The following is a 21,296-nucleotide window of genomic DNA, read 5'->3' on the forward strand; positions in this document are numbered from 1 at the left end:
TTAACCCTTTCACTACCACACTACCAAATGGTTAACCCTTTCACTACCACACTACAGAAGGTTAACCCTTTCACTACCACACTACATATGGTTAACCCTTTCACTACCACACTACAGAAGGTTAACGGTCTGTAGTGTGGTAGTGAAAGGGTTAACCTTATGTAGTGTGGTAGTGAAAGGTTAACCTTCTGTAGTGTGGTAGTGAAAGGTTAATTAAGCATTACATCACGCGCAGGAGTGGTTTGTGAACAATAAACCATGCCTAGGGGTAGTCGTTAGACCCCCCTAGGCATGGTTTATTGTTCACAAATCACGACTGCAAGTGGTGTAAAGCTTTTATACAACTGCCACATTCATCCAACCTTATTTCTATACAATAAACACACATTAATCGAAGATTTATTGAAAAAAACCATCCGCCAGAAAAAGTAGTTCCCACAACTACAAAAAAGACAATTTGCCTCCATGTGGAAGCAGATCGGAAGTGCATCCAACCAACTAACACATCCAACTGTGTATTATTGGAATGATTGAGAGAAGTTGCCTCATGTGGAAGCAGCTTGAAGTGCATCCAACCAACTAACACATCCAACTGTGTATTATTGGAATGATTGATTGAAAATTTTATTACCAGATGCAGAATGGGTACAATACAGTACGGCTCAATACACACAATTGTTAAGGGAATGCAGACCTACTTTCCATAGAACTTCATTCTTAGATGCTTCTATAGAAAGTAGGTAAAACAAATTAAAAAGTTTTCTTTGCCCTATAGGAAAAAAACGTTTTCTTCGCCCTATTTTTTTATTTATTTTTTTAAACCTACTGTAGAGGGCCTAAACTTAACCAGTTGGAAACCAAGCGTACAGTAATAAAATTAGCAATCAATCAATCAATCAATCAACTCAATAGGCCATGCTCACTTAGAACAGCGCAGCACCCAGCTCTCTCTCAGTCTGACCCGCGTTGCAGACAGGAGTGTGTGTGTGTGTGTGTGTGTGTGTGTGTGTGTGTGTGTGGGGGGGGGGGGGGGGGGGGGGGGGGGCGGTGGGTGGAGACTAGAGCTAGCGCTGACAGTCAGAGAGGAGGAAAAAGAAATTGATTTTTTTTTTAAATTAATCAATCAATCAAATCGCGATCTTTCTTTTGTTACACAATTATTCAAGACCCATCAATTACATCATCCAACATTGTTTAAACGACTAAGACATTAGCTGTGACAGAATCGCTTGATATTTAGTCGTTTAGTCGCTATCAACATATCCATTTGTAAAGATTATTGTCCACCTTCTTGTGATCCGGCGGATTGATGTGATGTGATTCGGTTGTGGGCGGGTCCTGGGCCAGCAAGCGTGGACTGATCGCAATACATACGTGTAAATGGACTGTTTCAGCCAATCAGAATCGAGAAATTTGCATGCCGTTGTATAACCTTCTGTAGTGAACGTAGCCTTAATAATTAACCATGTAGACTTAAGACCGTTAGTTTTGAAGCATTGGCCGGAGATTATGTTAATCCATTTTTCATGCTTCTATGTCCCAAAAGTGCAGATTATACCTTTAAGGATCATTCAGGGGGGGCTACTTGGCCCCTTGCCTCAGACACAATTAAGCATGGAACCAGCCCTGCATCACCATCAGTGTGCAACCCAACTGGAAGCAGAATATTCACAGAAATGCGTTCATAACGAACAGACGAAGTGATTAACACTCACACCAGCTCCAGCACCAGCTCCTTCACTCCCACACACACACAGACACGCACGCGCACACACACACACACACACGCACGCACACACACACACACACACACATACGCTCAATCCCTTCTACTTCTGACAGGCCGAGTCGCCCTCGCTGCCGCTCATCCTCGTAGCTGTGACATCACCGTCAGGGTGTCAACGTCGGCCCTGCTGTCACTCTCGCTTCTGTTGCCGTGGTTACGGAGCCTTCGGCAGTGATTCGCCCTATAGAGACGCTCGGTTGTCCAGGGGGAGAACAACACTGAACGGCCTTTTTTTACGGGGAAACGCCCCTGAGCAGCTAGTTTCAGCCGTAACGCTGTTGGAACGCACCCCGCAGAGCCTACAGTACACATCGCGGCCATTGTCTTTGAGCTCAAACAATGAATCGTGGGATAATTGCGGGGAATGAGTCACACAGTAAACAAGTGCACATCCTCTACACAGGTCTACAGCGCTCCTGTTACTGTACAGGTCTACAGCGCTCCTGTTACTGTACAGGTCTACAGCGCTCCTGTTGCTGTACAGGTCTACAGCGCTCCTGTTACTGTACAGGCCTACAGCGCTCCTGTTACTGTACAGGTCTACAGCGCTCCTGTTACTGTACAGGTCTACAGCGCTCCTGTTACTGTACAGGCCTACAGCGCTCCTGTTACTGTACAGGTCTACAGCGCTCCTGTTACTGTACAGGTCTACAGCGCTCCTGTTACTGTACAGGTCTACAGCGCTCCTGTTACTGTACAGGCCTACAGCGCTCCTGTTACTGTACAGGTCTACAGCGCTCCTGTTACTGTACAGGTCTACAGCGCTCCTGTTACTGTACAGGTCTACAGCGCTCCTGTTACTGTACAGGCCTACAGCGCTCCTGTTACTGTACAGGCCTACAGCGCTCCTGTTACTGTACAGGCCTACAGCGCTCCTGTTACTGTACAGGCCTACAGCGCTCCTGTTACTGTACAGGCCTACAGCGCTCCTGTTACTGTACAGGTCTACAGCGCTCCTGTTACTGTACAGGTCTACAGCGCTCCTGTTACTGTACAGGCCTACAGCGCTCCTGTTACTGTACAGGTCTACAGCGCTCCTGTTACTGTACAGGTCTACAGCGCTCCTGTTACTGTACAGGCCTACAGCGCTCCTGTTACTGTACAGGCCTACAGCGCTCCTGTTACTGTACAGGCCTACAGCGCTCCTGTTACTGTACAGGTCTACAGCGCTCCTGTTACTGTACAGGTCTACAGCGCTCCTGTTGCTGTACAGGCCTACAGCGCTCCTGTTACTGTACAGGCCTACAGCGCTCCTGTTACTGTACAGGCCTACAGCGCTCCTGTTACTGTACAGGTCTACAGCGCTCCTGTTACTGTACAGGTCTACAGCGCTCCTGTTACTGTACAGGTCTACAGCGCTCCTGTTACTGTACAGGTCTACAGCGCTCCTGTTACTGTACAAAGCACAAGTATGAGTACAATGAAAAAGAATATAGGAGGGGGGCTCCAGTAGCTCACCGCATATCTCGGCGCTATTTCTGCGTCGGGGAAAACCGTGCTGCGTCACGGATCTGGTGGACTCCGAGTTCGATTCCCGGACCCGCCGTCATTTGCCAGAATGTCTTCCCCTGATCTATATCCCGTTTCACCCTGTATCTGTCGGTCATGCTTGACCAGAAAAGCGATAAACGCTAAAAAAATAAAGTAAAAAAAAAAAAAATATATATAGGTACAAATCTATCTAAAAGAGTACAATAGAAACATGTATCTAATAATACGTCCTCTGACGGGCCTGGCGACGCCATTTGATGCCCTCGGGTCATGCCGTGGCCTAATCTCGAGTCGAGTCTCGAGTCCCCAGTGTTCGAGTCCGAGTCCAAGTCAGAGTCACCAAAGAAGAGCCCGAGTCCACGTAACAGTGGAGCCACATTAGCATTTAGCTCCGCCTAATACAATACAATACAACCGACAGTTTACCAGATTAACAGAAAGCAACTTTCCAGAATATCAAACGTGGGTCTAACAGATGCCACGTCAATACTAATTGAGTTATATGTCTCATTTCATGCCCCATATCTAACAGATTAATGTATTGGATTTAGGCGTAGCTAAATGCTAATGTGGCTCCACTGTTAGAGTTAGCACATTTAGCATTTAGCTACGCCTAAATCCCATACATTAATCTGGGAGCCAATCGAGCCAGTATGACGGCCGGCCAAGCCGGAGGCAACGCTGACAGCCGGATTCGATACCAGTGTCTCTTGCGTTGGTGACGAGCGCTTAGTCCGCTGCGCCACCCAGCCGCCGAAAAATAGCTTTCTGTTAATCTGGTAAACTGTTGGTCGTATTGTATTGTATTAGGCGAAGCTAAATGCTAATGTGGCTAACTAACAGTCAACTTTTGTACATGAAATACAGCCCAAAAACCTTAAAAGACCCCACTGACAAACACACTTTACAAACGTTTGCTTATTAATGAATTTTTTAAAAGTAATTAAAAAAGAAAAAAGTGACGATAAAGTTGTTTAATTGACAGGAGAGAAGTTGCTAAAGTCTATGTACTGTGATGTACACGCTCTGCCACTAGGGGCCGCCACTGTGTACACGTGGAGGACGTAACCGGATATGCCGCCTCCACATTGTGCAAGTGGTCAATAGTATATAGAAGTATAATATAAAATACATGACATAATAGAACAGTGTACTATAAATTCCATGTACGAATGAATTAAAAATGAACGAACGATGAACTCACGCCCAGGAAGATGTTCTTGGAGGAGTCGAAGCCGGCTGCGTAGATGCGCGCGGTGTACGGGGCGCTGCGCTCGCACATGATGCGGCAGGCGTAGCGTGAGATGGTGCTCTGGGCTGACTGTCCTCCACCTCCTCCTCCTCCCTCTCCCGCCGCCCCCTGGCCCTGCCCCCCGCCACTGCCACTGCCCCCGCCGCTGCCCGCGGTGTCCGTCACCACGAAGTCGATCATGCTCTCTGTGGACCGGCCGATCTGGAGGGAGGAGGGTTTAGCGTCAAACAGATACAGTAGAACAGGACAGACCGGTCACATGGCAGAGAGGGTAGACTCAGTGACGTGCGTTGTTGTTGTGAAAGATTCTGCGATAAACAGACAAAATACACGAGACTTTGAGACGAGACTTTGGTTTGAATGGAATAAAATGGAATCAAACGTGGTCCTGTAGAAATCAATGGGTAGAGTAATTGGTAAATGGCTGATTTTTTATATAGCGTTTTTTATCCAAAGCACTTTACAATTTCGCTGCTGTCGGGACAAAACCTCATAACTCCATTTAAAAAAAAAAATGTATTATGTAAATCAACTCCGTAGATCATCCTCCATATGTGTGTGTGGGTTTTACAAAGTTTAAACAATGGGAAAGCATTAAACCGATCATCTGTCTAAACCTCCTAACTCTATTCACCCTCAAATCTGTGTTAGTTTTTTTCATCTGCTGAAAAGTTGGGTTTTTGGAGTTATGAGGTTTTGTCCCGACAGCAGCGATTTGTTCCTCACATTTGACCCATTCACTCACACATTCACACACCGACGGCGAAGGCGACCTTGCAAGGTGCCAACCTGCTCATCTGGAGCAATTAGGGGTTAAGTGTCTTGCTCAAGGACACATCAACACACTGCCCAGGTTAGGGGTAGAGTAATTGTTCCTCTGAGCAAGGCACTAACACTGCCAGGGTTAGGGGTTCGATTCCAACTGGGGCCAGCCATACTGAAAATTGTACGTGGTTAAATATTCCAGTGTGCTTTGAGTGGTACTAGTACTAGAAATGCACTATAGAAATGCAGCCATTTATAAAATCAAAGAATATGAATATGTACATATTCATTCTATGTACATATATTATACTTAGAATGACATTCTATGTTCACATTCTACATAATAGAATTATGTAGAATAGAATATGAATATAGTGTGGAGTTATGACCTGTGAGGAAGAGAGATAACTATTCTATTATTATTCTAGTCCTAACTATTCTAATTTCATGGCAGATCCAATCTGATCTGGCAAAGTATATTCGTGAATAATAATTCTGATCAAATGTCACGAAACCTTTTTCTTCCCAAATATATTCATAGAGAGAATATTATATAACTCCCCTCTAGTCTCTTCATTATAAACATTCAGACAGACAGACAGACAAAGACATAGATGGACAGACAGACAGAGAGACAGACAGACCGAGAGAGAGAGAGAGAGAGAGAGAGAGAGAGAGAGAGACAGACAGACAAACAGACAGAGACATACTGTAGATGGACAGAGAGACAGACAGACAGAGAGACAGACAGGGATAGATGTGACTGTCTGCTGTCTGCTGGAGACGGTTCCTCCCATTCATCATGGCAATAAGAGATAGATGGCTGGAATTGTGAGATACAGCAAGCAAGTCTGACTCATTCTCTACCTCCCTCTCTCTAACCCCCCCTTCTCTACCCCCCCTCTTTCTCTAACCCCCCCCCCTTCTCTACCCCCCTCTCTTTAAGCCCCCCCTCTCTAACCCCCCATTCTCACATTTCTCTCTAACCCTCCCTCTCTTTACCCCCCCCTCCCCCTCTAAACCTCACATTTCTCTCTAAACCTCCCTCTCTTTACCCCCCCTCTCTCTCTAACCCTCCCCCTCTAAACCTCACATTTCTCTCTAAACCGCCCTCTCTTTACCCCCCCTCTCTCTCTAACCCTCCCCCTCTAAACCTCACATTTCTCTCTAAACCTCCCCTCTCTTTACCCCCCCTCCCTCTCTTTACCCCCCCCTCTCTCTCTAACCCTCCCTCTCTAACCCTCCCTCTCTTTACCCCCCCTCCCCCTCTAAACCCCCCCTCTCTCTCTAACCCTCCCTCTCTTTACCCCCCCCTCCCCCTCTAAACCTCACATTTCTCTCTAAACCTCCCCTCTCTTTACCCCCCCCCCATCCCCTCTAAACCCCCCCTCTCTCTCTAACCCTCCCCCTCTAAACCTCACATTTCTCTCTAAACCTCCCCTCTCTTTACCCCCCCTCCCCCTCTAAACCCCCCCTCTCTCTCTAACCCTCCCTCTCTTTACCCCCCCCTCCCCCTCTAAACCTCACATTTCTCTCTAAACCTCCCCTCTCTTTACCCCCCCCATCCCCTCTAAACCCCCCCTCTCTCTCTAACCCTCCCTCTCTCTAACCCCCCTCTTTCTCTAAACCTCCCCTCTCTTTACCCTCCCTCTCGCTCTAACCCTCCCTCTCTCTCTAACCCTCCCTCTCTCTAACCCTCCCTCTCGCTCTAACCCTCCCTCTCTCTCTAACCCTCCCTCTCTCTCTAACCCTCCCTCTCTCTAACCCTCCCTCTCTCTCTAACCCCCCTCTCTCGCTAACCCCCTCTCTCTCTAACCCCCCCCTCTCTCTAACCCTCCCTCTCTCTCTAACCCTCCCTCTCTCTCTAACCCTCCCTCTCTCTCTAACCCCCCTCTCTCTCTAACCCTCGCTCTCTTTAACCCCCCTCTCTCTCTAACCCTCCCTCTCTCTCTAACCCTCCCTCTCGCTCTAACCCCCCCCTCTCTCTAACCCTCCCTCTCTTTACCCCCCCTCTCGCTCTAACCCCCCTCTCGCTCTAACCCCCCCCTCTCTCTAACCCCCCTCTCTCTCTAACCCTCCCTCTCTCTCTAACCCTCCCTCTCTCTCTAACCCTCGCTCTCTCTCTAACCCCCCTCTCTCTAAACCTCCCCTCTCTTTACCCCCCCTCCCTCTCTAACCCCCCTCTCTCTCTAATCCTCCCTCTCTCTCTAACCCTCCCTCTCTCTCTAACCCTCCCCTCTCTTTACCCCCCCTCCCTCTCTAACCCCCCTCTCTCTCTAATCCTCCCTCTCTCTCTAACCCTCCCTCTCTCTCTAACCCCCCCCTCTCTCTAACCCTCCCTCTCTCTCTAACCCCCCTCTCTCTCTAACCCTCCCTCTCTCTCTAACCCTCCCTCTCTCTCTAACCCTCCCCCTCTCTCTAACCCCCCTCTCGCTCTAACCCCCCCTCTCTCTAACCCTCCCTCTCTCTAACCCCCCTCTCTCTCTAACCCTCCCTCTCTCTCTAACCCTCCCTCTCTCTCTAACCCTCCCCCTCTCTCTAACCCCCCTCTCTCTCTAACCATCCCCCTCTCTCTAACCCTCCCTCTCTCTCTAACCCTCCCTCTCTCTCTAACCCTCCCTCTCTCTAACCATCCCCCTCTCTCTAACCCTCCCTCTCTCTCTAACCCTCCCTCTCTCTAACCCCCCTCTCTCTCTAACCCTCCCTCTCTCTCTAACCCTCCCTCTCTCTAACCCCCCTCTCTCTCTAACCCTCCCTCTCTCTCTAACCCTCCCTGTCTAAACCTCACCTTTCTCTCTCTAACCCCCCCCCCCCCCATCCCAGCTCTCTCTCTCATGAGTCGGCACTCCTGAGAATGTTGAACCGTCTGCTAACAAATGGCGTTCTCCTGCACCTCTGACATCTACTCAGTGAGAGAGCACTGTGTGTGTGTGTGTGTGTGTGTGTGTGTGTGTCTGTGTGAGTGTGTGTGTGTGTCTGTCTGTGTGCGTGTGTGTGTGTGTGTGTGTTTCATGCAAACATGTAGTGTATGTTAATGCACATGCATGTTCAGCAGTTGTGAGCACATTTGTGTATGTGTGTGTGTGTGTGTGTGTATATGGGCATGCATGTGTACATGTACATTATGTGTACATTAATGCATGTGCAGCACTTTTGTGTGAGTGCATTATATATAGGTCAGTGATGTGTGTGTGTCTGTGTATGTGTGTGCATGTGCCAGTATTGTGCATTCCTGCCGGTTCAGCAAAGGTCAAAGGTCACAACCTGACAGCCTCTCTCCCCTATTGTGACGTCTTCTTGTGCCCCGTTTTCTCTCCAGGTCACAGGTAGAATGTTGAGTTTGTGTGAGTGTGTGTGTGTGTGTGTCTGTGTGTGTGTACCGAGTTACAGTACAGATTATACTATACTCGTGAGGGCCGCCTCTTGACGGCCCACCTTCCTTGTGAGGACAGCCTGTGAGGATGTTTTGTCTGGTCCTGATAAGGGCTTCTCTCCCTGACGCTGCACCTCAGTGCCGATAAGAGACTAACTCCACGGGGGGATGGACCTTGTTCACACCGAGACAGTGATCCAGAGGGAACCTGTGTTGACCGGCTGTATAAGTGGGTCATCCTGTGTCCATTGGCCCATTCTGGTCAGGGCAGCGTCTCTAGGGCTACTTTCACACTGCAGGCAAAAGTGGCCCAAATCTGCTCGTATGTGACTTAGATTTTCACATGTGACTCAGGCTACGTTTAGACGAGCGTTTTGTGAACAGAAACCGCAAAAGTCATCTTGCGGTTTCACTTTTAATTTTACGTTTAGACAAGCGTTTTGGGGTGGAATTCTCCGTGCAGACGACGCTGTAACGACGGAGACCCGCTGTCACACGATTGGCGCATATGTCACATGACGTGCTGTGAAGACCCGCCCTACTCTGCCTCTGATTCGCAGACTGTGGATGGGGAATGTGATTGGACCAAAGCAGAGTCACTCGCAGACAGTGGGTCCACTCACGCCGCGGGACAGATTCTTGTGTATTTAACCCTTTCACTGCCACACGACAGCCGGTTGTGTGATAGTAAAGGGTTAACCTTCTGTCGTGTGGCAGTGAAAGGGTTAAAAGTACTGCCAATGTAGCCTTCAGGTGATCTCCGTTGATAGTGTCAGACATACTTGCTTTGTTTACGTCTCGGCTACTGGCGCATACCTGCTACCTGTGACGTAAGCAGTACGCGCGACCAGAGCCGTGACAACCCTTTCGTCATCGTTTTAACAGATTTATACGGTTTTGACAGTTTAGACGAGAGCGCAAAGCTTTTGCGTTTCTAGGAATTCCACCCTGGAAGGTAGTCTCACTTTTTTGCGGTTTCACCCCGTAAAAACGCCGTTTCCGTATAAACGAAAGGCACATCCGAAAAAATATTTTTGCGGATTCACCTGCTAGCGTTTCCGTCTAAACGGGGCCTCAGTGAGGGGCTCGATCTTTTTCACCACAGTGTGGACGGCACAAATCACATGGAATCTGATCTTTTCAATTCGAATGAGGCCACTTTCCATAACATTGTGGTCCTAAATCAGATACACGTCGGATTTGTTTTAATTAGCCTCCACTGCATTCAACAAAAGTTAAACCATAAACTGTGACTTCAGTGTCCTCCATGTTTACGTCGCGCACACGGCCCTCGCTTCATAAGGAGCTGGCGGGGGGCGTGTCTGTATGCAAATTCAGGTGTATGAGAACGTACTCTCCAGTTTGTGAATGAGTGACAGTACTTAATTCAGGGGATCACAGCTGCGTTCATCATTTTGGCAACTTTTGAGAGAACCTCTCCACGCGTCGATGAATCCGGGGGGTAACTTCTGTCATAGTAGGCTTTCTCTTTTCTCTTACGAACTTCCAATGAGGTTGTCGTGAGAGAAAACTTAAGACAATGTTGGTGAATGAGGTCTATTGATCCAACCCCACAGAGGCTATGGTTACAGTGAGGGGTCAGAGGTCAAGTCAATAGAATGAAATGAAAACATGGCTGTGTGTGTGTGTGTGTGTGTGTGTGTGTGTGTGTGTGTGTGTGTGTGTGTGTGTGTGTGTGTGTGCGTGTGTGTGTGTGTGTGTGACACTGACCTGGAACATGTCTGTGTTGGTTGTCGTGGGTGTGTGTGTGTGTGTGTGTGTGTGTGTGTGTGTGTGTGTGTGTGTGTGTGTGACACTGACCTGGAACATGTCTGTGTTGGTGTCGTGTGTGTGTGTGTGTGTGTGTGTGTGTGTGTGTGTGCGTGTGTGTGTGTGTGTGTGACACTGACCTGGAACATGTCTGTGTTGGTTGTCGTGGGTGTGTGTGTGTGTGTGTGTGTGTGTGTGTGTGTGTGTGTGTGTGTGTGTGTGTGTGTGTGTGTGACACTGACCTGGAACATGTCTGTGTTGGTGTCGTGGGTGTGTGTGTGTGTGTGTGTGTGTGTGTGTGTGTGTGTGTGTGTGTGTGACACTGACCTGGAACATGTCTGTGTTGGTTGTCGTGGGTGTGTGTGTGTGTGTGTGTGTGTGTGTGTGTGTGTGTGTGACACTGACCTGGAACATGTCTGTGTTGGTGTCGTGGGTGTGTGTGTGTGTGTGTGTGTGTGTGTGTGTGTGTGTGTGACACTGACCTGGAACATGTCTGTGTTGGTGTCGTGGGTGGGTGTGTGTGTGTGTGTGTGTGTGTGTGTGTGTGTGTGTGTGTGTGTGTGTGTGTGTGTGTGTGACACTGACCTGGAACATGTCTGTGTTGGTGTCGTGGGTGTACTCCACGATGACGGAGTGGCTCCGAGACAGAGTGTAGGAGATGCTGTGCTGGCTCTTGTTGCTGAGGGCCTGTCAACGGAAAAAACACACCCAGGACGGGTCACATGACGAGGGGACAGGTCACATGACGAGGGGACAGGTCACATGACGAGGGGACAGGTCACATGACGAGGGGACAGGTCACATGACGACGGGACAGGTCACATGACGAGGGGACAGGTCACATGACGAGGGGGACAGGTCACATGACGAGGGGACAGGTCACATGACGAGGGGGACAGGTCACATGACGAGGGGACAGGTCACATGACGAGGGGAGGCTCTCAGGGTCTGCGTGTGGGAAAAACCGCCCTCTGTGCTAGTCCTGTTCAAGCGCTGAATGCAGCATTTCAACGCAACATACTTTCCCCCCAATACCTTAAGGAATACTCCACCGATCTTTAAAAGGCTATCTTTTAGGACGCCCCAGAGGGTGGGCCAGTGTCATCGTAGAAATGTTTGAAATCCGAGAGACAAATCACATTATAAGAAGTAGCGTTATATATTAATCCCCTTAGGTTGTCACTTGCAGCATTAAGGTAAAAAGTATACATATCTAGGGGAAATATATATAAAAAGGGGAATAAAAGTAAACGTAACAATAAAGAAAACACTTTCACAAATGTTCATTTCCACCTCAAATATCTAAAAGATTTTAAGATTTTGGTCCGTGTTACTGTTCATTATGATGCATATAGATGGTGGACGGGCAATATGACTGTAAACCGAGCCACATAACTCTATAGCTGTGGATTATTCCTCACAATAATAACAAATATCTCAATGTGTCAAATGACAGTGGGTCCAAAACAATCCAAAACATCCAGTCCTTTGGTTTTTGGGATAAAACAGCAACATTTGCCCCTACCTTTTGAACCATTTTCTGTAAAATTCCCAAATGTTATAACGTTTAAGCTATGACTAAGTTAATAATACATTTTAAGTAAATAAATTGTCCCATTTTCAGGTGTCACTGGGGCTGGCTATCGAAATGTTATAATTTGACGGTATCAACGGAATTGCTTTGATACTATCGAGTATCAAAAAATGTAATGTCACTCGATACCAAATTTCGATACCTAAGTAGTGTTGTCACGATTCTGGAATTTCGAACTTCGATACGATACCTTGAAAAGTATCGATATTCAATACCATTTTCGATACCACGGGGAAAAAAGTTTTTTTTTTAATAAATTTTGCTTTTGTTGCTGGTTGATTCTCCTCAGCTTCTCTCTGGTACTATAAGAGAAGATAAATATACCGGTAACACTTTTAAAACCCTTTGTTTATCTTTAGATCACACATTTAAAAATAACTGTTCATCTCACTTCAATCATTTTTATTGCAGAACAACATGGTATTTTCTCAAGCAGACAGATGTAAACACTGTAATCTGTGTTGCATGTACCTGACAAACTGAACTGTTTGTATTACAGTCATATTCCGACTTAACTGAATGCTCATGTGTGTGTGTGTGTGTGGACTACTGTACTATTACAGGTATTGAAATGAACAATGCAACTTCCTTATACAAAAAAAATTATAATAAATCTTTTATGAATAATTAAATATCGATATTTCGGGAAATGAGTATTGAAACCGTTTTAAATATTCAGAATCGATATGTATCGATTTTTTCGATATTTTTGACAACACTATACCTAAGTAGTTAATCTCATCAGCTTCAACCATTTCGGTGTCTGTATCGAATCTCATGTGTTGGTACAGTATAAGCGCCGGTATAAAAAAGAAAAAGGTCAAACGATACCTACCCCTAGGTATCACACCTGTCAACGGATGGAAAAACGTCAGAATATCAAGTGTCGGTCCCCTTGTTTTACCAGGCCGGTTCAGAAACAGTCCCATCACGGTACATCCTCAGGGCAGTGAGCCGTGAATATGCGGGACGAGGGAGATTCCAAACACCTGACCTGACCTACAAACCGGAGGGCCTTTGTTATCGTGGGAGGTGTGTTGTCAACATGCCACCACAGTGCAGGTGATCAGTGTTGTAGAACTCGAGTCCTGGACTGATTTTCAGGACTCGTGACTCGACTTGGAGTTGAGCACTGATGACTCAGTCTTGGACTCGAGCATTGACTGCATTCAGACTCGGAAGGTGCAGACGAGGACTCGGACTTGTTAATTGATAAATAGTTATTTAAAAAAAATTGTAATAGGCCCTAATCATTTGGCATAAGATATTGATGGCTAGTGCATTTGTTTGGCTATTGTGTCACAAAGTAAATTAACTCCCTTTGATATGGTGACCACTGTGTCATTTATGTTTAATGTAGACCTGTTTTTATTTGTATGTCAGCTCTTTGACTGCCAGAGAGGAGTGGACTCAACCTTGATGACTTGGACTCGGACTCGGACTAGGGTGATGGGGACTCGACTCGAGCTCGACTCAGGCTCTTTTTTGGTGACTCGGACTCGGACTCGAACACTGGGGACTCGAGACTCGACTCGGACTCGAGATTTAGTGACTCGACTACAACACTGCCGGTGGTGAGTGACACAAGTGACGACTCAGGACCTGATTCCATTCAATTCAATTTGCAAGGTCCCCAGTTTGACTTGATTTCAATATCGATATGGATTCAATTAGGCGTGATGACACTTGTTTCAGGGGCCCCGGCACCTGCCATGTTTGTCAAAAGATGTCATTTGGTCGGCTGAGTTGCCGTAGTAGTTCAGCAGAAACTCTAGAGAAACTAGAGACGGGAGACGCGTTAAGAATAACGTTTAGTGAAACTCTTCACACATTCACTGGAAAAAGGCACAGATTTAAAAAGACTGATCAAAATTCGATGACTTTAGGTTCAAATGAAACAATATTTGATCTATATTTTTTTTCCTGGCCCTAATGACAACCCATCCCAAATTATGTTACAACCCGTGACCTCTCACCTTTGACACCAGAGGTGTGGAGACGTTGTGTATGACATCAGGTTTGACCCCGTTGGCTTTGGGCCTCTTGTAGAGGGCCAGGCGACTTCTCCTGCGACCCTTGTCCCCATTGGCCAGGGAACCATTGTGCCTGCATGGTACACAGACAAACCATGGTTACTTCACTGATCACTAATCACTAATAATCAAACTGGGGCATGTCAAGATGTCATGTCAAGATGACCAATTAGGCCAATTAGGTAATGCCAAAACCCACAATGGGCTGAACATAGAATCATAGAACATAATTTTTTCCTATGATTAAAAACGTCAATACTTTATTAATAGTTACATGTTCGTGAACGCTGGTGATGTTTCGTCGCATCAGTCGTATTCTGACAAGAGCCCTGTTGACCAAAAGTCGGTGCCGGTTTTTAACATGTAACTATTAACCCTTTAATCGCCGTTGATGCTGAAACACGTCATTCCCCGCCATGCTTATTCTGCCGACGATGCTGTACAGCGTCTTTGATATCAATATTTCAAAAATCTGTGATCGAAATCATATTTCTCCCCCGGAGACATTATATGTACTGGTGAGCCCTGGTCAACTCTCTAACGGTTCAAGAGCGCCATCTGGTGGCCGATCGGCAGATCGCCCAGGGAAGAAACAGGGAAGTGGAAGTTGGTGCTCATTTCAATTTAGTCCGATCACTCGCTATAGGTCCCGGGACACGAGCTCGACACAATGGATATCGATACGTTGCCAATAACTCGATAAACAACATGATTTGGACGTATATACTATTATACAACCTGGAAATGGATCGGGTATTTCTATATCCCATAATAGAAAAAATTCTGTTCCACGCTCATCTCCCAACGGCGAGAGGAAGCTACGGTGAGTTTCAGCGTTATTTTGTAATGTCTTCTATACTAACTGCTCCAATGATCATATCACCCACACTAGATGAATGATATAACGTTGCCCACGGAATTATAAACGACCCCCCGCCCATCCGGTCAACATCAGATCATACGTAGTAACTCCTAGAACCACGTCCAGTTGAAATTTTTTATCTCGCGCCGATTGCTATCAAACTGTATACAATCATCAATATAATGCATTTGGGGCTATAAATCACGTTCTGGAGAAAGCTGCAGAAAATGATAAAAACATACTTGTACTTTAGACCGTATTTTAGTATGTGAATGAAAAAGTATAACGTTGCTACACCCTGAACAATAGATATAGGACTTTGAATGGGCCATGGTAATGTCAATTTAGCAATACAATTTAAAAAGTTATAGCCCTGCAAACTTGCAAAGAAGGGGAACTTCTCCATGTTAAATAGGGCTGGCGAGGGATGGTAAATTATGAATTTAACCCCGGCGATCAAAGGGTTAATAAAGTATTGACGTTTTTAACATGTAACTATTAACTCAATCAGCGCCAGACCCGAGGATAGTCGGGTTAACTCGCCAACCGTTCAGCGCCATACCCGAGTATAGTCGGGTTTTCTCACCGTTATTTCTTTTATTCGATATTTTTATTCATTTCTCTCACACGGACCTCGGGGTTACCATAGGGAATCACTCTGAGATCGTTAGAGTGCAATACCGGCCACATCCTGCCAGGTGGCAGTATCGCCCACCCTTCGAAACCTTTTTTTCACACCCGGTGTTACATTTAATTCACTCCAGGCGCAGTTTTTTTGGTCAGGCGAGTCCAGCGGTTCACTCAATGGCATTGAAACACGCCTAATGCCCCCAATGCATGTGTTGTGGTGGATTATGTTGGCGACACGATGGACACCAATACTGGAAATCGCGATCAGACAATTGGAATATTCTTTTTGGGGTACCTCCTAGTGAAGGTAAGGACTATATGACATCAATCCTGCTTTGATCCAACCATGTTTTCACATCGATCGCAACGACCATGTGTAACATACTCCAAAACGTATGCCGTTGGTGACGATCAAAGCATCAATAAACGATGAAACATAATACCTATTTGATTTGGAAATAGTAGCGTGTCCAGGCGAGCAACGCCAACGCTTTTAGTAAAATTCACATATTGCTCCATAGCGCCGTTTTCTGGAATTAGCCAGGATCACTCTGAAACTATACTTATTTTCACCACGGTATAACACGCAAATGTATACATGAAAAAATGTATTCTTTTTCACATATTGAACGATGGATAGTTGATGTCAAATGAGCCATAGTATTGTATCCATAGCTATAACTATAATATAGAATATAGATATAGCCCTGCAAACACCGCCACGCATCCCTATCTCTTAGAGCGGTGGCGCAGTAGGAAGTAGGAACAAAGATGGGCTAGGCCCGTGGCGCTGATTGAGTTAATAAAGTATTGATGTTTTTTTAACATGTAACTATTAATAAAGTATTGACGTTTTTAACATGTAACTAATATTGTAACTAAGTATTGACGTTTCCAACTATGGGAACGAGTGATTTTGAAAGCTTTAATTCCATCCATTTCGTAATATGTCGAAAGACAGAGGAAGGCACAATACAATCTTTGGGTATTTTTGGCATTTATTCCCAACCTGAGCAGGAAACTGGACCAATGTTTGTCGTTTCCTCAGAATAAAAAGAGCGCTCGCTCACACTTTCTCCACATTCTCAAACATTTCTGGGAGAGCTATCCGTCTTTGTTTGTGTGTCCCCCCCAGTTATGCGAGTTCCATATCACGCCACATTTCACATTAATTTCACAGAACATCCTCAACCCAGTCGTGTTCTATTAAAACACCTGCAAGCCATGATTGGATAGGCCTCATAAAATGTCTGCAGAGATGGTAACGCCGCGCACGCACGCCCCGTCCTCTCTTTCTTTCTTTCTTCTTTCTTTCTTTCTTTCTTTCTTTCTTTCTTTCTTTCTTTCTTTCTTTCTTTCTTTCTTTCTTTCTTTCTTTCTTTCTTTCTTTCTTTCTTTCTTTCTTTCTTTCTTTCTTTCTCTCGCTCTCTCTTTTTCTCTAATCGCACTGACAGAGCAGCAGGCCATTTCCATAATCCATCAGTAATGGGATCAATAGGCTACGGAGTGGATAACATATGGTTTTCTGTGTCTGGAGTAATACCATGTCCATATGATCTCTCTCTCTCTCTCTCTCTCTCTCTCTCTCTCATTCTTCATGTGTGAATCCGCCGCATAATAGCTTAATCATTTTAACGAGTGATTTAAATGCACGACGTCGAGCGAGATCAACATCTTATCTCTTGTAAAAGTGAGTCAAAACACAAGGGGTGAGACGACTGTCACACTCGTTCCGACGTAAATTCACTTGTTTCAAGAGACTTCTCAGAGAAAGCGAAAACACAGTCGGTGAAACTGAACCAAAACTAGTGACATCATCACCTCACCTCGTTGGCAGTTCTTGTGTCAAGAAAATCACTTCTTAAGATGGAGATTTTTTTGTGTGTGTAATATAATGTCTCTATATATGGATGACTCCCTCCTCTCTCACCCCCCTCGTGGGGGGAGGCGGGGTTAATTAGCCTCTCCCCTGTGATTGACCGCTTTGTCTGGAGTCAAATGAGCTCTTTTTTTTCCACTCGCTGCTCTGACAGAAGAGACAGCTCTGTGTGAAGCTGCAGGGGCCTGTAGCAGGTGGGCTGCTGAGAGCAGAACGCTTGTGTTCACAGACCGACTGATGTAGAGAAATAGAGGGATTGTGTACGGTACATTAGATTGGCCCGTGTGGTTTCATTCAGCGCACGGTTGTGCCCTTAGACACCCCTTCACAGACGGTTCCCCCAGGGGGAATGGTGTTTGTGCCGTAAGTACTGTATGCCACTGAGAAGCCAGACATAATGTAATGGCTGCACACACACTACACGCATCCAAGCCAAACACACACACACACACACACACACACACACACACACACACACACACACACACACACACTACACGCACCCAAACCAAACACACACACACACACACACACACACACTACACGCACCCAAGCCAAACACACACACTACACGCACCCAAACCAAACACACACACACACACACTACACGCACCCAAACCAAACACACACACACACACACACACACACACTACACGCACCCAAGCCAAACACACACACTACATGCACCCAAACCAAACACACTACACTCACTCAAACTAAACACACACACTACACTCACCCAAACCAAACACACACACTACACACACTCAAACTAAACACACACACTACACTCACCCAAACCAAACACACACACTACACGCACTCAAACTAAACACACACACTACACTCACCCAAACCAAACACACACACTACACGCACTCAAACCAAACACACACACTACACTCACCCAAACTAAACACACACACTACACTCACCCAAACTAAACACTCACACTACACTCACCCAAACCAAACACACACACTACACGCACCCAAACCAAACACGATACATGATATATGACAGAAGTGGTAAAACAAGGACACAAGTGAGGTTAGTGAGTTACTGAACGAGTGAGTTAGAGAGATCACTGGTCATATGGATGCGCTTTGCATCTAAAGAACAACTGATGATCGGCTGGAAATGTTTGAATCAACTAAGACCCTAGTAACTGAACCGCCGACTAATTGGCGATGAAGAGGCAGAGCTAGCTTGGATGTAGCTTAACCCTTTCACTACCACACTACAGACGGGTTAACCCTTTGTCGTGTGGCAGTGAAAGGGTTATCCTTCTGTAGTGTGGTAGTGAAAAGGTTAACTCTTTGTCATGTGGCAGTGAAAGGGTTATCCTTCTGTAGTGTCGCAGTGAAAGGGGTTAACCTTTTGGTAGAGTGGTAGTGAAAGAGTTAAGGGCTCGGCTACATTGATCCGTTGTGTCTGTCTGTCTATGCCGGTTTTTAATAATTCTTCAATGAGGAGTATGTCGCCAGGCCCTAAGAACAGGGACACGTAGCCTACCCACCTTCAACTATACCACTGACTCCATACCAACACACACAAGTAAACACACAGAGAGCTCAATGTGGGCCGATGCATCTCTCACCCCAAGACGATGAGCTCGCCGTACTTGACGGGGTCCTTGTCCCCGGGGAAGACTCCGTCGTGGGGCTGAGAGCCCGAGCCCAGAGGAGGCGAGGGCTGGCTCTTGTTGCAGGACGGGCGCAGCTCCAGAGACGGGGGGGGGACACAGGGCCTCCGAGCTACCCTCCAAAACCATGCCCACCGGCCACAACGGGGCCTCACAGCTGGTGGGAGAGAGAGAGAGAGAGAGAGTGTGAGTGAGTGAGTGAGTGAGTGAGTGAGTGAGTGAGTGAGTGAGTGAGTGAGTGAGTGAGTGAGTGAGTGAGTGAGTGAGTGAGTGAGTGAGTGAGTGAGTGAGTGAGTGAGAGTGAGAGAGAGAGAGAGAGAGAGAGAGAGAGAGAGAGAGAGAGAGAGAGAGAGAGAGAGAGAGAGAGAGAGAGAGAGAGAGAGAGAGAGAGAGAGGAAAAGAAAGAGAAGGAAACAAGAGATTATATAAACAACGGAAGTGGTAATACATTTGTCAACGATGGTACTATCTTTGACACCTGCAGCGCTGAAAAGTATTCATATTCAAATCATCCCGACTGGAAAATGTGTTAATTTACATTGGCATCTTCACCTATATCCATCACAGCTGATGTGATAGCACAGGCCGCTCAGTATGGAAACAAGTTGCCGTTCATCCTTGTTAAACCCCCACCCCCCCCCCCCCCCCCCCCCCTCCCTCAAAATAGCTAACAACTCAAACTCAGGAATAATTGGCTGAACATGCCTCATTACTGAGGTGCTGCTGTTGGTGGTCAGATAGCTTTGTTTCCCAGATAGTTGCTCTCTTCTGGTAATTGTCATCCTTCCTTCCTTGTGTGACTGAGGCGCTCCCTGCCCGCTGACCCAGTCCACTCCGGTCCTAATAGGATTAGACGGGCTGCACGAGGAGAGATCAACAGGCGCCCGCCGGTGCCACGACGGCCCCCCGTTTAGTGCTCCTCCGTGTGCCATGACGACACGTCCTTCCGTTGTTTCCGTGGTAATGAAATGAGCTTCTAAGGCATATTGGCAAAGTGTACCGTGGCTTGTTGAGGAGGCCAAGAGGGTTACTCCCCCCCCCCCCCCCCCCCATACACACACACACACACTCCACAAGCTTTTACAGTCAACAAGCTGATAACCATCAATCGACAACCTGTCCCGTCCGAGGTTCTTAACGAAGCCCAGGAGGCCGACAACCTTTCCCTGCTGCGCCCCTCGTGTCCGAATGGAAGTTATTGGTTTTAATATTGACTAGAGCTTTATTATTTATTTGATCTACTAGCTTTATTATTTATTTGATCTACTAGACTCTAGTGGATCTAGTAACTAGAGCTTTATTTATTTGATCTACTAGCTTTATTATTTATTTGATCTACTACAGATTTATTATTTATTTGATCTACTACAGATTTATTATTTATTTGATCTACTACAGATTTATTGATCTACTACAGATGTATTATTTATTTGATCTACTACAGATTTATTATTTATTTGATCTACTACAGATTTATTATTTATTGATCTACTACAGATGTATTATTTATTTGATCTACTACAGATTTATTATTTATTTGATCTACTACAGATTTATTATTTATTTGATCTACTACAGATTTATTATTTATTTGATCTACTACAGATTTATTATTTATTTGATCTACTAGCTTTATTCTTTATTTGATCTACTAGCTTTATTATTTATTTTATCTACTACAAGTTTCAAGTTTCTTTAATAGTTGTCATACAGAAGTACAGAATACTTTCATACAAAATGCTTCTTACTGTTACGCTCCAGAGACTGTGCTAGACAAGATAAGTATCAAATAACATAGTATAGCATGTAAATTAGAAGTAGAAAATGAGGTCACAGTGTTCAGTATAGACATATGTACAATGTTCGATGCAGAATAGACGTAACTGAGTTACCATATAATATACAATACTATGCAGTGTACTAATGTACAATATTATATAGTGCAAAGCAGAAATGGGATGAGGTACAATTTAGGTAGAATTTACAGTAAGGTATACGAGTTTTAGTGCAATCCTTCATCAATAAATATAAAGTGTGGGGAGTGGGTGCTACAGTGTGTTTGTTTAAAGTGAGTGTGTGCTATAAAGTGTGGGGAGTGGGTGCTACAGTGTGTTTGTTTAAAGTGAGTGTGTGCGTGTGGATGTGTGTGCTATGTGCGTTTGATGGTTGTTGTTGTGTAGTGTTCATTGTTCGTTAAGCAGCCTGATGGCCTGGGG

The 21,296-nt window shown here is 45.8% G+C and overlaps 1 protein-coding gene and 1 pseudogene across 2 annotated transcripts in view; one reads left to right on the top strand and one right to left on the bottom strand.

Annotated features, from left to right (window-relative positions):
- Window positions 1-21,296, top strand: part of LOC311228209 (kinesin-like protein KIF13B) — a gene marked incomplete at its 3' end in the record, with an annotated part of 71,321 nt that overhangs the window by 24,104 nt on the left and 25,921 nt on the right. The gene's annotated exons all lie outside the window — the stretch shown is intronic.
- LOC311229224 (E3 ubiquitin-protein ligase pellino homolog 3-like) lies at window positions 1,609-19,218 on the bottom strand (annotated as a pseudogene). The gene is made up of 5 exons (XR_014621053.1): window positions 19,036-19,218; window positions 14,008-14,137; window positions 11,023-11,124; window positions 4,482-4,730; window positions 1,609-1,653 (listed from the first exon to the last, which is right to left on the bottom strand). The product of XR_014621053.1 is annotated as an E3 ubiquitin-protein ligase pellino homolog 3-like (transcript).

Source organism: Notolepis coatsorum (genome assembly GCF_963971535.1).
Source record: "Notolepis coatsorum genome assembly, chromosome: 5".
In the NCBI taxonomy this organism is placed as follows: domain Eukaryota; kingdom Metazoa; phylum Chordata; class Actinopteri; order Aulopiformes; family Paralepididae; genus Notolepis; species Notolepis coatsorum.